Raw genomic sequence first — 14,346 nt, 5'->3', positions numbered from 1 at the left:
CCTTACTGATAGATGATCCATAAATATTTGGTGAATTGAGTACGTTTATAAAGTAGGTGGAGTAATTAGTGTTAATAATCCCATTTGACAGTATATGTGGGCAAATCAAACTTCAATAAAAAAAATTTAAAAAATAATGCCATTTGACAGATAAAGAAACCAAGACTTAGAGCAGTTCATGCTTTTCCCAAGGTTATTGAGTCAGTATGCAGTATGCAGTAGTATACCTGGATTAGAACCCAGGTACTTGGCCACCTGCTCCAGAGTGCATCTTTACCCTATCTGAAAGTAGAAATTCCTATACAAACTTTTATAAGCCTAAATGGAGAAGAGCAATGAGGCAATTTTTAATTTATAGGGAAAAATTTTTGAGCATTCTCAAACCCCAAAAATAACCTCTCTTAGGCATTCTTATACTTTAGGACACATCTTGCTGATAGATACACAAAATAAATAATGATAAAGTGCAGATGTCACAGGCACAGTTCAAAATCATGGCAGCTTGAAACTGAGATGCTGAATGTAGTTCCTGGGGAGGGGGCTTGGTTGTTCCACTTTTGCTTCTTGGGGTGTACTGAGCCTCTGTAATGGCTCAGTGCAGAATGCTATTTTTGTTTTTCACCCCCTCTTCATAACAGTGAAAATATTCTTTGGATTTCTTTCAGTTAGAAAAAACAGGTAATAATGTAGTTCTCTCATAGAAAGCAAAGTGGTTTAGTGCAAACTTTTGATAAGCAAGGAACTCGTGTATTTCCCATTACCCATCATCACAATAATAGGCGGCATAACTGAGCAATTATCATGTGCTAGGAACATGAGGATATAATTGAGAAGTTTGTCACCAGGAAAGATCTTGTTCTTTATTATATACGTTGCTGTGGATTGAATGTTTATGTCCCAAATTCAGATGTTAAATCCTCACTCCCAATGTGATGGAGGTGGGGTCTTTGGGGGGGGGTATTTTGGTCATGAGAGTAGAGCCCTCATGATGGGAATAATGCCCTTATAAAGGGAGGCTAGAGAGATAGTTCACTCTCTTTCCTCCATGTGAGGATGCAAAGAGATGTTTGTAGGGCTCTGCAACCAAGGGCTCTCACCAGAACCTGACCATACTGGCTCTCTGATCTCACATTTCCAGTCTCCAGAACTGTGCAAAATAAGTGTTTATTGATAATCCACCCAGTTTATATTATTTTGTTACAGCAGCCCAATGACAAAGTCATATGTTTTTGAAATCCTCTGTATTTTTCATAAGATTAGAAGTGTACCATGACCTTTGTTGACAACAGAGCCCTGGATATGTCTTCTGTATTGATTTAATAAAAGGTGAAGATTTAGAATATCATCGCTACATAAGATGAGGAATTGGCAAGTATGAGGAATTTAGTATTATTTTCTTGAGAATGACACATCATAAGTTGATCTGAATCTCTTTGATTTCCCAGAATTTTTACTGGCTGGGCTTATTCCATATACACCTCCCCCCTCCCTTGGCAATATCTCATGAGCTATTGATAAATTATTAAGCTCTGATGCAAACTCAAATGCCAGAATTAACCATAAAATTTTGTATTCATCAGGGTCTAGTCAAGAGGCAGAAAACACAAAAGTTATTTTGACAGAGAAAATTTAATATGAAGAACTGTTGACTAGGTAAGAAGAATCTTTAACTGAAAGGCTAAAAGAAGCCCGGTGTCCTGGATGAAGCAGCTGCAGAAAGCAACAACCCCACCCTCTAGGACCGGGGAAGCAAAGGAAAGAGGTTGAAATTGTTAAGACTTAGAAACTTACAGAAGAGGCCCCATGCAACTGAAAGACTGAAAGTCAGGTCTCTGAGATGGAGTGCTGTTTAGCCTGTGTCTTGAGAATGTAGTTGGGATTGTTTTTAATCAAGGCATGGTAAATCACACAGACACAGACATAGCTTTCATGAAGGAAGATGTTCACATTCACAGACCTCTGGAATAAGGAGACATAGATCCCATGTGGGACAACGTGAGGCATCAGCGTGGGTCAGGAAGCAGAAGAGGAGGAAGCATGGGTACAAGCCTCTGCCGTGGTGTCTTCAGGAAAGGCAAGGGAGGGCATGTTATTAGGATCAGATGGTTTTGAATAGTTTCTATAGGCTCTGGGCTATGGAAGTGGTCTCTAACTATCAAGTACCAGATTTAGGATAGGGGGAATACTGACTTGGTGAGTGAGAGTTTGATAAAGAAAGTGATAGGGGGGGTGGGGGTGGGGGGAAATCCCTGGGTGGCGCAGTGGTTTAGCGCCTGCCTTTGGCCCAGGGCGCGATCCTGGAGACCCGGGATCGAATCCCACGTCGGGCTCCCGGTGCATGGAGCCTGCTTCTCCCTCTGCCTATGTCTCTGCCTCTCTCTGTGTGTGACTATCATAAATAAATAAAAATTTAAAAAAAAAAAAAGTGACTGGGGGCAGCCCGAGTGGCTCAGCGGTTTAGCAGTCTTCTGCCCAGGGCTTGACCCTGGAGTCCCCGGATCGAGTCCCATGTCGGGCTCCCTGCAGGGAGCCTGCTTCTCCCTCTGCCTGTGTCTCTGACTCTCTTTCTCTCTCTGTGTGTCTCATGAGTAAATAAACAAAATCTTTTTTAAAAAAAGAAAGTGATTGGGGTGTGAGCTTTGAGTTGATTGGTTTGCGTATAAGGGCATGCCCCTGGGTGAGTTGTTTGCTATCTTTAGAAATTAGCTAATCTGGGGGATCCCTGGGTGGCTCAGTGGTTTGGCGCCTGCCTTTGGCCCGGGGCGCGATCCTGGAGTCCCAGAATCGAGTCCCACGTCGGGCTCCTGGCATGGAGCCTGCTTCTCCCTCCTCTTGTGTCCCTGCCTCTCTCTCTCTCTCTATGTCTATCATAAATAAACAAATATTGAAACAATTTTTTAAAAAAAGAAATTAACTAATCTGAGGATGGCTCAGTTGGTGGAGCATGCAACTCTTGATCTCAGGGTTGTGCGTTTGAGCCTCATATGGAGTGTAGGGATTACTTAAAAATAAAATCTAAAAAAAAGATAAAGAAAAAAAAAAGAAAAAAAAAAAAAGAAAAAAGAAGAAGAAGAATCCTTAGAAATCAGCTAACTCCAGAAGGGAAGTCTGTAAGGTCCACACAATGTCAAAACATTATAAAATATAGAAAATAAAAACCATGATTAATACAACAAGGCTGGCATTTTTGAGTTCTGAGGGTTGCCAGCTGTTGGGCCTTTCTTCCCATAAATTAAACTTCTTTCCTCCTCCAAGATTAGAGGGGCTGGCTAACATCTAGCTTTCAAAGGGAAAGGAGTTCTGGCCCTTGTCATTGAATTTAACAGCAATCCAAAGAGTTCACAATAGCCTAGATATTCTAGATATTTTAGAGGAATGTACACATCCATTTCCTCACCTCACCTGAAGATCTTCAAGGTTCTAGGTTCATTAATAAATGTCAAATATTTGCCGATAGCAAAGATATTTAACTGCTTTTAAAGTGGAGATAAAAGTGAGGCCTGAGGTGAACATTTCCATCACCTTCTACCTCTACTGCTTCCTTCTGTATATCTCCTCTCCCCATTGCCAGGACTCAGGACATCTCAGAAAAAAGTGTTCATCTAAATAATTGCCAGCTGAATTTGTGAAGGGATATTTTTAGTTTGTAAGAGTTTTGTTCCTCCAAAAAGTAGCTTTCATAATATGAATTGGATAGAAAACAGAACCTGAGACAAAGTGTTCATGAGAATGTTTTATTGGGGAATGCAACACCAGGGCAGCGAGAGTGAGGGGAAAAAGAGTGTGAGGGCAGAGAGGGAGGGTGGAACATTACGCACTGGACAAAGCTTCAAAAGAAAACACAGCTTGTACTTGGTCAAATAGGATGTCTTCAGAATGGCCTTATGGAACCACTGTATACGGAGGCAATTCATTGTAGGAAAGAAAGAAAATAAATTTATCTCTTGGTTCCTTCCTAACTTCTGACTCTCATTGGTAAAATGTTTACCCCATTTTTAAAAAAAGATTTTATTTATTTATTCATGAGAGACACACAGAGGCAGAGACATAGGCAGAGGGAGAAGCGGGCTCTCTGTGGAGACCCAATGTGGGACTTGATTCTGGGACTCGATCCCGGGACTCCAGGATCACATCTTGGGCCGAAGGAAGGCGCTCAACCGCTGAGCCACCCAGGCATCCGTATTTGCTCCATTTTTGTTATGTTAATTGACCATTTTGGACAGCTAATCCATATTCCATGCTTTGCAGCACAGAGTTTCTCTTTGGATCTACTAAGATTGGATTTGGTATCGGAGCTGCCATGGCTGCTGCCATTCTGAGCATAATGAAAGCCATGCCAGATCCAGTCTTTCCCCTTGGAAGAAGGAGAACTTCTTCAGCAGTGTTAGGAGGAGAGGCAGTGGTGGAGGTAGCCAGAATTTTCCACTGAGCAAGTGGCAAGTGGCAAAGAGCTAATGTGAGGATGAGCATAAATTAGATCTGATACAGAGAGTATTGGGTAAGGAGTAAATCAGAGATCAGAAATATTTGTAAATAGAAATGAATATCATTGAGAAGTGGAAAGTTCCAGAAGGATATGTATAGAATATGGATTCATAGATCATGGACCTCACAGATCTCTGCCAACACATGGAACCAGAATGTGTATGCGGAGCAGCCCTGTGTTAGGAGGCAGGAAACCTGATCTTTCCTTAGCTTCCTTGTCTTTCCTTAGCTGTGGCATTTTGGCATGGTCTTAGATTACTTTCTTCATCTCTCTGAGCCTCTGTTGGTTTATTTAAGAAATGGAAGAGAATCAAAGCTGATGTTTTCCAGTCTAAGATACACATTTCAGAGAAACAATTTTGCAGGAGTAATATACACACGTATAGTCTTCTCAAATTTCACTATATAAAAATAAGGAATTATAGTCAAGAATGTCAGCAGACAGAAATTCATTTTTAACTTAGTATACCCATTAGTGGATCTGACAATGAGCTACTGTACTGGGCAATCAGCCAATCTGAAGTCTAGGCCTGTCAGCAGCCAGCCATAAGATCTCATGTAAATCAGTCAACATCTATCTCTGTGCTTCATCAAAGCAGAAACTCTGGTCTCCAGTCACCTTGGTTTGAGTCCCAGTGTTAGCACTGGCCAGTGTGTAATCCTGGTCACATTACGTGAAGTCTCTGATTCTCTCTCTTTATCTGTTTAGTGGGGCTGCTGTGAACAAATGCACATGAAATGTCTGACCTAAGCACATACTCAAAAGCTCATTAGAATTTCCTGATTATAAAAAGGAGTAGTTAGACCCAAAGATCCTTGGGACCCATTCCAGCTTCAACATTCCATGATCCCATACTCTGATTCATTACTTAGTTATTACAATGCTTAATAAGCATTTATTATGTATGTAATCCTGTGCTACCTTGACCTCAGGAAGCACACAACCTGATTGAGATAGTCACATAGATTAGAATCCATACATAGTAATCTGTGCTACTGTGATAGGGAGTGTTATCTTAAAAGCATAATAAATCTCATTTAGAGCTTTAAGATTGATGACTTGTCAAGCACATTATTCTGGGAAAAAGCACCTTGTCAGTGTTGAAGTATACGCTTATGACAGGTCCTTGTAGTTCTTTAAAAAATTATTTTATAAATGCTCAGTATATGTTCAACTGATAACTAATGGAGTATTATTGGAAGAAGATGTCCACATTGGGTTTTATTCTAAAGTCTTAAGCATGGTAAATTATATATCATTATTTCGTCTAACTTCTCTTTATAGTGATATCATATTTCTAAGGGAAAAAAATAACATTAAAATTAATATTAAATTGGTGACTTGCATTGAATTGAAATGGAAATGCTTTCTGTTGCCACAAAGGTTACCATGGTAAGGCTTTTAGACGCAATACAAAATCCCGCACACAAGAAATAAAGAACAGAGTCTTCTTCATGGATAGCAAAGACTCTCCAGCTATTTACACAGCAAAAGTGCTTGACTCAAAAATTCCATTCATTTCGAATTATGAAGATAGAGAAGAAAATAAGGAAAAATAAGTTATTGCAGAAGTGTGTTTAGATTAGAAAAAAGTTCATTTTTAACGAATAGTGCTAGGCAAAATGGAAAAAGCTGTAGTATTATTAGGCATTTAATAAAACATGAAGAAAAGTAATTTAAGAAGGCTTAAGGCAGGGCTCCCAGAAGTTTATTTTAGGACATTCAGGAAGATGCTATTATGGGGTGCAGTATGTTGTGGTAAGATGCTGAACTTTGATTTAGAACATGTTGGTTCGACTTCTTAATCTGCTACTTACTGTTTTAGATCATCTTGGCCAACAGCCCTACCCACTCTATGATTCAATTAGCTATAAAATTGACTTAAGTAAAATTATTTATTTATTTTTATTATTTTTTAAATATTTTATTTACTTATTCACGAAAGACACACACACACACACACACACACACACACACACGGACACAGAGAGAGAAAGACAGAGACACAGGCAGAGGGAGAAGCAAACTCCATGCAGGGAGCCCGACATGGGACTCGATCCCTGGTCTACAAGATCACGCCCTGGGCTGAAGGCGGCGCTAAACCGCTGGGCCACCCGGGATGCCCAAGTAAAATTATTTAAAATGTATTTTGATTGTTATTGGTTTATAGTGTTATCAAAATTTTACATGCACATAGTTTAAAGAGATAAGTAGTTTAACAAAGCTTGTTTGAAAACCAGCGTCCCCCTTCCCCTATCATTTCCTATGATTAGAGGAAAGCATTTCCAATCCCTTCCCCTATCATTTTCCTATGATTAGAGGAAAACATTTCCAACCCTTAGGGCTGTTACTTTTAATATTTGCCTCTGTATCTCTAGGTTAGATGCTTGAATTGTTAGTTTTTAAAAATTGTGATAAAATATACATAGCATAAAATTTACCATTTTAACCATTTTAAGTATAGAGTGAAGTGGAATTAAGTATATTCATATTGCTGTGGAATCATCCTCACTACCTATATCTCCAGAATTTTTTCATCATCTCAAACCGAAATCTGTCGCTCATTAACAGTAACTCCCTATTACCACTTATCCCCAGGCCTTGGTAACTTCCATTCTGCTTCTGTCTTCATGTATTGGACTACTCTAGGTGCCTCATGTAAGTGGAATCATACAATATTTGTCCTTTTTCTCCTATTTATTTCACTTGGTATCATGTCCTCAAGGTTCATCCATGGTGCTGCATGTGTCAGAATTTCCTTCCTTTTCAAGGCTGAATAATATTCCATTACATACACATACAATGTTTTGTTTGCCATTTATCCATTGACAGTCATTTGAGGTGCTTTTACATTTTGGCTATTGTAAATAAAGCTGCTATGAACATAGGTGTACAAATATCTGTCTGAGTCCCCGCCTTCAATTCTTTGGGATATTTACCCAGAGGAAGAATTGCTGAATCATATGGAAACTCTGTGTTTTTTTAATTTTTATTTGTTAAAAGATTTTATTTATTTATTTGACAGAGAGAGAGAGAGAGAGAGAGAGAGAACACCAGCAGGAGGAGGCACAAAGGGAGAGGGGCAAGCAGATTCCATGCTAGGTGGAGCCTGACGTGGGACTAGACCCCACAACTCTGAGATCATGACCTTAGCTGAAACCAAAAGTCCAACACTTAACCAACTCTGCCACCCAGGTGCCCCATGGTAAGTCTATTTTTTTGAGAAACTGCAAGACTATTTTCACATTTAAATGGCTGCACCAAAAAAAAAAAAAAAATAAAATAAATAAATAAATGGCTGCACCATTTAAAATGTCTGCCAGCAGTGCACAAGGGTTCTGATTTCTCCACCTCCTCACTAGTTCTTGTTGCCATTATTATTATTGTTATTGTTGTTATTATTGTTATATGGGATGCTTCATGAATTTGTGTGTTGTCATGTTTGTGAGGGGCCATGCTGATCTACCCTACATTTAAATTTAAACACATTTAATATATGTGTTGCTGAAGTGAGCACTCTGTGTGTTTTTGCTTTATACTTTGTAGAAAGTTTCTTTAATTTTATCTTCCAATCCTTCTATTGAGTTTTAATTTCTGCTCTTATACGTGTAATTTTCAAGAGCTTTTGATTTTCTGGATGTTCCTTTTTTAAAAGAGCATATTACTCTTTTTTTTTTTTTTTTTTAAAAGATTGCTTTTTAAAAAGATTTTTTTTTTTTTTTTTAGGGCAGTTTTAAAAGTCCATGACAAAACTGAGAGGGAGGTACAGGGATTTCCTGCCCCCATATAACTCCTGCTCCTACATATGCATAGCTTTTCTTTTCTTTTTTTAATTCTTATTAATGATAGTCACAGAGAGAGAGAGGCAGAGACACAGGCAGAGGGAGAAGCAGGCTCCATGCACCAGGAGCCCGATGTGGGATTCAATCCCGGGTCTCCAGGATCGCGCCCTGGGCCAAAGGCAGGTGCTAAACCTCTGCGCCACCCAAGGATCCCCTATGCATAGCTTTTCTCTCATTATCAACACCACTCGCCACAATGGTGACTTTTTTTATTTTTTATTTTATTTTATTTTTTATTATTATTTTTCTTTGGTGACTTTTTCTAAAATCAAGGATGAGCCTACATTATCACATCATAATCACCCAAAGTCCATAGTTTACCTTAAAATTCATTCTTGGTGCTGTGCATTCAGTGGGCCTGAACAGATGTGTAATGACATGTATCCATCATTATAATATTGTATACAGTCTTTTCACTGTCCTAAAACCCCTCTGTGGTCTTCCCATTCCTCTCCCCACCCACCCCAACCTCCACCCATCCCAAACCATTTATTTTTTATTGTCTCCATTTTTTTCCCTCCATTTTTCCGGAAACATCATATCATTTGGCCTTGGAATGCCATGTCATTGGAAGGATATAACCCTTTCAGATTGGCTTCTTTTACCTAGTAATATGCATTTAAAATTTCTTCATGTCTTTTCATGGCTTGATAGCTAATTTCTTTTTAGCATTGAATAATATTCCATTGTCGGGTTGTACCACCCACCTACCTACTGAAAGATATCTTGGCTGCTTACAGGTTTTAACAATATGAATAAAGCTGCTGTGCGAATGAATCTGCAGCGTGTGGATTTTTGTGTGGACATATGCTTTCAGCCCCTTTGGTTAAATGCTAAGGAACACAATTGCTGGATTGTATAGTAAGAACATGTTTAGTTTTATAAGAAAATGCCAAACTGTCTTCCAAAGCATTCCTACCAGCAATGTATGAGAGTTCTTGTTGCTCTACATTCTTGTCAGCATTTGGTGTTGTCAGTGTTCTGGATTTTGGCCATTCGAATAGGTGTGCAGTAGTATCTCATTGTTTTAATTTACATTTCCCTGATGACATATGATATGGAGCATCTTTTCATGTCCTTATCTGTGATTTATATATCTTCTTCCGTGAGGTGTCTGTTAAGGTCTTTGGCCTATTTTATAGTTGAGCTTTTTGTTTTCTTGTTGTTGAGTTTTAAGATTTTTTAAAAAAGTATTTTGTATAACAGTTCCTTATGAGATTTGTCTTTTGCAAATTATTTTCTCCCAGTCTGCGGCTTGTCTTTTTTGTTCTCTTAATCTTGTCTTTCACAGAGCAGAAGTTTTTAATTTTAATGAAGTCTAGCTTATCAATTATTTCTTTCATGGATTGTGTCTTTGGTGTTGTACTTAAAAAGGCCTCTCCTTACCCAAGGTCATCTGGGTTTTCTCCTGTGTTATCTTCTAGGAGTTTCATAGTTTTGTCTTTTACATTTAGGCCTATGATCTATCTTGAATTAATTTTTGTGAAGGGTATAAGGTCTGTATCTAGATTCGTGTTTTTTTTTTCCTTTTTTTTTTTTGCATGTCAGAGTCCAGTTGTTCTAGTACCATTGGTTGAAGAGACTATCTTTGCTCCATTGTATTATCTTTGCTTCTTTGTCAAAGAATAGTTGTCTATATTCATGGGGGTCTATTTCTGGGCTCTATTTTGTTCTATTGATCTATTTGTTTATTCTTTTGCCAATACCACATTATCTTGATTACTATAACTTTATACTAAGTTTTAAAATGGAATAGTGACTTGTTCTTTTTGTATGGGTAAAATAACTTTCCCTATTTGTATGAGCACACTAATAATTATTCAAGGGATTATTTTGCCTACATGGTCTCCAAATTGTCTCCCTTTTCTTTATTTTACTCTGTAGTTTATGCTACAGGCTTTCTTTCAGATACCTGGTGATGCTTGGCCATCTGTTCATATTTGAGAGCCCTGAACTGATTGGAATATCTGGGGTTTTGACTATGAAATTCACTGACGGGTGATTTGGCAGGAAAATTTTGTGGGCATCTTTATATATATATTGATTTGGATTACTCATGTTCCCTAAAGAAGTATTTTCCAATTCCCTGCTTGAAAGATTAGCCCTGGCTCACTTCATTCCAGAGCTCATTAAAAAAAAGAGAGATTGGACAGGAGTGTAGGGGGATAATATTCAGTATATAAATATTTTGTTAATATTTCTGGATTTAGTACAATACTTCTGTCCTTATCTGTGCCTGATGTCTCCTAATTCAGAAACTCTGCTTCCTATTTCCAGAGAGTTAACTTCCAGTGTTTGGATGGGGTGGTGGAGAAACATTTGATCCACCACACAGAGTGGGGAAAAAGTGATGTGAGGATCCAGCAGCTTCTTAAACAGACATTATTCAGTCCTTCAATAATCTTATGTTTGCCCCCACTTTCAGAGGTAGCTGGTGCTGCCAATTCTAGATCTTTCTGGGGTTCTATAGTGGAACTGGGTTGTTGCTTCTGAGCTTTCCCTCTGCAGACTTAGTTCTAAGTCAGCTCTCCGAGTGAATTATCACTCATTCACTGTTTTACAGCTCCTTATATCTTGTTGTAGTGTTTCCTCTCTCATTCTTTTTGTCTTGTGTGTTTTATTTATTTATTTATTTATTTATTTAAAAGATTTTATTTATTTATTCATGAGAGAGAGAGAGAGAGAGAGGCAGAGACACAGGCAGAGGGAGAAGCAGGCTCCATGAAGGGAGCCCGACGTGGGACTCGATCCCAGGTCTCCAGGATCATGCCCTGGGCTGAAGGCGGCACTAAACTGCTGAGCCACCCAGGCTGCCCATATCTTGTGTGTTTTAAAACAACCTTTTTACTCCCATTTTTATAGACATCAGAAGAAGCAAAATTAAATATATGTGTGCTCAATTTTCTCTTTTTTTCCAGAATGCTAATGTATTTTCTACTTCTAATAGTGTGTCTATCTCAGATGGATGATAAATTGTAAGAAAAATCTAATCTCAATTATCCAAGGCTGTGTTGTGCAGGATACAGATTTTCCTGACTACTGAGGCTTCTCATATGAACTGCTCACTTGCTTGGCTTGTCTCACTACTGTCTTGGTAGGTGAGGGCAGAAAGTGTAGTGAAGGGATCCCTGGGTGATGCAGCGGTTTAGCGCCTGCCTTTGGCCCAGGGCGCGATCCTGGAGACCCGGGATCAAATCCCACGTCGGGCTCCCGGTGCATGGAGCCTGCTTCTCCCTCTGCCTATGTCTCTGCCTCTCTCTCTCTCTCTCTCTCTGACTATCATAAATAAATAGAAATTAAAAAAAAAGTGTAGTGAAATTTCCAACAACTTGTTTTACAACTTTTCTTGTCTTTTCTGGTATAAAGGATACAGGAAGGAAAATGTTAAGAGTCACGGCTTAAAGTGAGGGTTTGCTGTTTCACATTATTTATGGTCTCTTAGCCCCCAGCTAGTTTCACTATTTTAATGTCCTAAAATCACATTGCTTTTGAGAAAAAATGGGGAAAGGAATATGCCATTTCAAAATGCTGTATCTGCTCAAAATGCTTTCATCTCTATCCTATGATAATGCTAATTACACATGTTTAGATAAAGAAACTGAAGAATGAAAGGTCAAATAACCTCTGTAAGTATATACAACTAACAAGGATTTTGGAGGGTCAGGAAAATCATAGTTTCCTTCTTCCTCTCTCTCCACTTAGTGGTGATAAGAAGGTGTCCACTCTTGTGAGAGGAGTTCAGTCTAGGGAGGATACTTTGGGACAGAACTGTTGCCATTTATAACTCCTCTTTAGTGAGCATCTACTAATTGCCTGGCTATATGCAAATGCTTCACATGCACTGTCTCAGTAATCTTTATAGTGATCCTCCTTCTTTACAGATCAGAAACTGACACCAGACAGGTAAGAAACTTGCTGAAGGGCACACAACTTATGAGTGCAGGAACTGGGGTTGGAACCAGATTTTTGGACTTGAAAGCTCAGGTTCTTTACAGGTATGGCTTCCTTTTGGGTACAGGATAGTAGCTTAGTCTGGTGATGAAATAGGGGGAAATGGCCAGTTACAATACTGCATGACAGATGCTGTGGTGAAGGTATGGTGTGGTTATAAGAGCCTATGGGGGAGAGCCTGGGAAACTACCTGGAGAAAATTGTCTAATCAGAGACCTGATGGAAGAGTAGAGCCAGCGAGGGAAAAAAGGGCCAAAGAGCATTTCAGGCTGAGTGATCAAAGAGGCTTTCCTATACGTAGAGGAAATCAGAGTATTTTAACAAGAGCCTTTGGGAAGAAGATGTGGCAGGAGATGGAGTGGCAGGGAAGGTTTTAAAAAAAAGGTGAGGCTAAAGAAATAAGTGGAAGGAGTGAGGCCAACTATAAAGAGCCTTTAAAATCTAATGAGAGAGTTGGGAGTTTATCCTCAGACCAATGAGGAACCATTTCTGGCACCAGGCTCATAAAATCCGGTCAATTCCTAGGTGTTAAGACCACCAAGAAGCATTTTCTGTTTTATTGAGGTGACTCTGAGTAAGCTCCTAGATGGCTCCTAGATGGGGGCTGGTCCCCAGAAAGACTAACTCATAATTAGAAGCTTGGAATTTTCAGGCCTGCCCCCCACTTCTCCAGAGGGGGGAAATGGGAGTTGATAATCGACTGTACCTATATGAGGAAGCCTCCATAAAAATGCCAATAACATGGGGTTTGGAGAGTTTTCAGGCAAGGTGATGCACCCCAACTCCATGGGAACAGAATCCCCTGTGGTCAGCACCCTCCCAGACCTCCTGTGCCACCCTGTACTTCTTCATCCGGCTGTTTATCTGTATCCTTTATCATATCCTTTAGTAAACGTAAACATAAGTTTCTCCCTAAGTTCTGTGAGTTTTTCTAGCAAGCAATAAAATCCAAGGGAAAAAATATCATGGGAAACTCCAATTTGTAGCCAAATTGGACAAAGTTGTTGGTAATCTACTGTTTGCAATTGGTATTTGAAGTACGATGGGAGCAGTCTTGTGGAACTGAGCCCTTAACCTGTGGGATCTGACACTATGTTCACACAGATAGCGTTCAAATCCAGTTAAATTGTAGGTCTCCCAACTGGTGTCACAGATAATTGCTTGATGTGGAGAACCACTCCTTCCCTGCTCCATTTGGTGACCAGAAGTGAAGTGTTTTGTGTGGGTCCCAAAGGAGAAATGCAGGAGGAAGACATAGGGGAGAACTGAAAGGTTTTTCCAGTTCACTGTGTTTCTCTCCTAGGGCCCTTCACACTTGGAGGATCTTCCAAAGACAATTTAACTTTTTATAAAGCTTTAAACTTGCTACTCTTTGCTGCCAAGGAAACATAAAAAGGCAACCTTCTACTTTTGTATTTTCTCCCAGTTATGCACATTGCCATCGAGATTCCCTAGAATTCTGGCATAATTCTCTTTTGAGGCCTTTCTCATGGAACAACCGGCGAACACTGTGGAGGACCAGCTCATCATGTGACCACTGCTAGATGACATTCTAAGTACTTAAAAATAACAAAAGTGTATTTAACTTTGTTTCCCATGAAATTGAAAGCAAATGGGTTTATTTTGTTGTTAAGTTGCCCCACCAAATTGATAAGCAATCACTTATAAACTAGCCAAGGAAAAGAACTTCCAGGCTTCCTTTGAGCCTTGAGTACTGTTTACCCTGGAGCCAAAGTGGAGACGCTGGCTTTTACCGCCCACTTCCCTAAAGTTCTGCCTATGGCTTTTTATCCCCCATCATTTGAGGGTTTTCCACGAGGGCTCAGGTGCGAGATCCAAACTTCTCCCGTAAAGGAGGTTGTTTAGGGGCAGGTCTGCGGTCCTCTCCGGACCTGGACCTGGGCTAGTGAGGTGGGGACCAGCTCAACCAGGAGCGCAGGCCGAGGGCGTGTCCTAGAGCCCGACCCGCAGCGCAGCCCGCAGGCGGGAACTCGTGCTCAAGAGCAGCCCCCGCGTGCACAGCGAAGCTTCTCAAACCTGCACCTAAGGGCACCGCCGTCCTGGTCG

Source organism: Canis lupus, chromosome 13, assembly GCF_003254725.2.
Source record: "Canis lupus dingo isolate Sandy chromosome 13, ASM325472v2, whole genome shotgun sequence".
Taxonomy (NCBI): Eukaryota; Metazoa; Chordata; class Mammalia; order Carnivora; family Canidae; genus Canis; species Canis lupus.
This window is presented reverse-complemented; position numbering follows the sequence as displayed.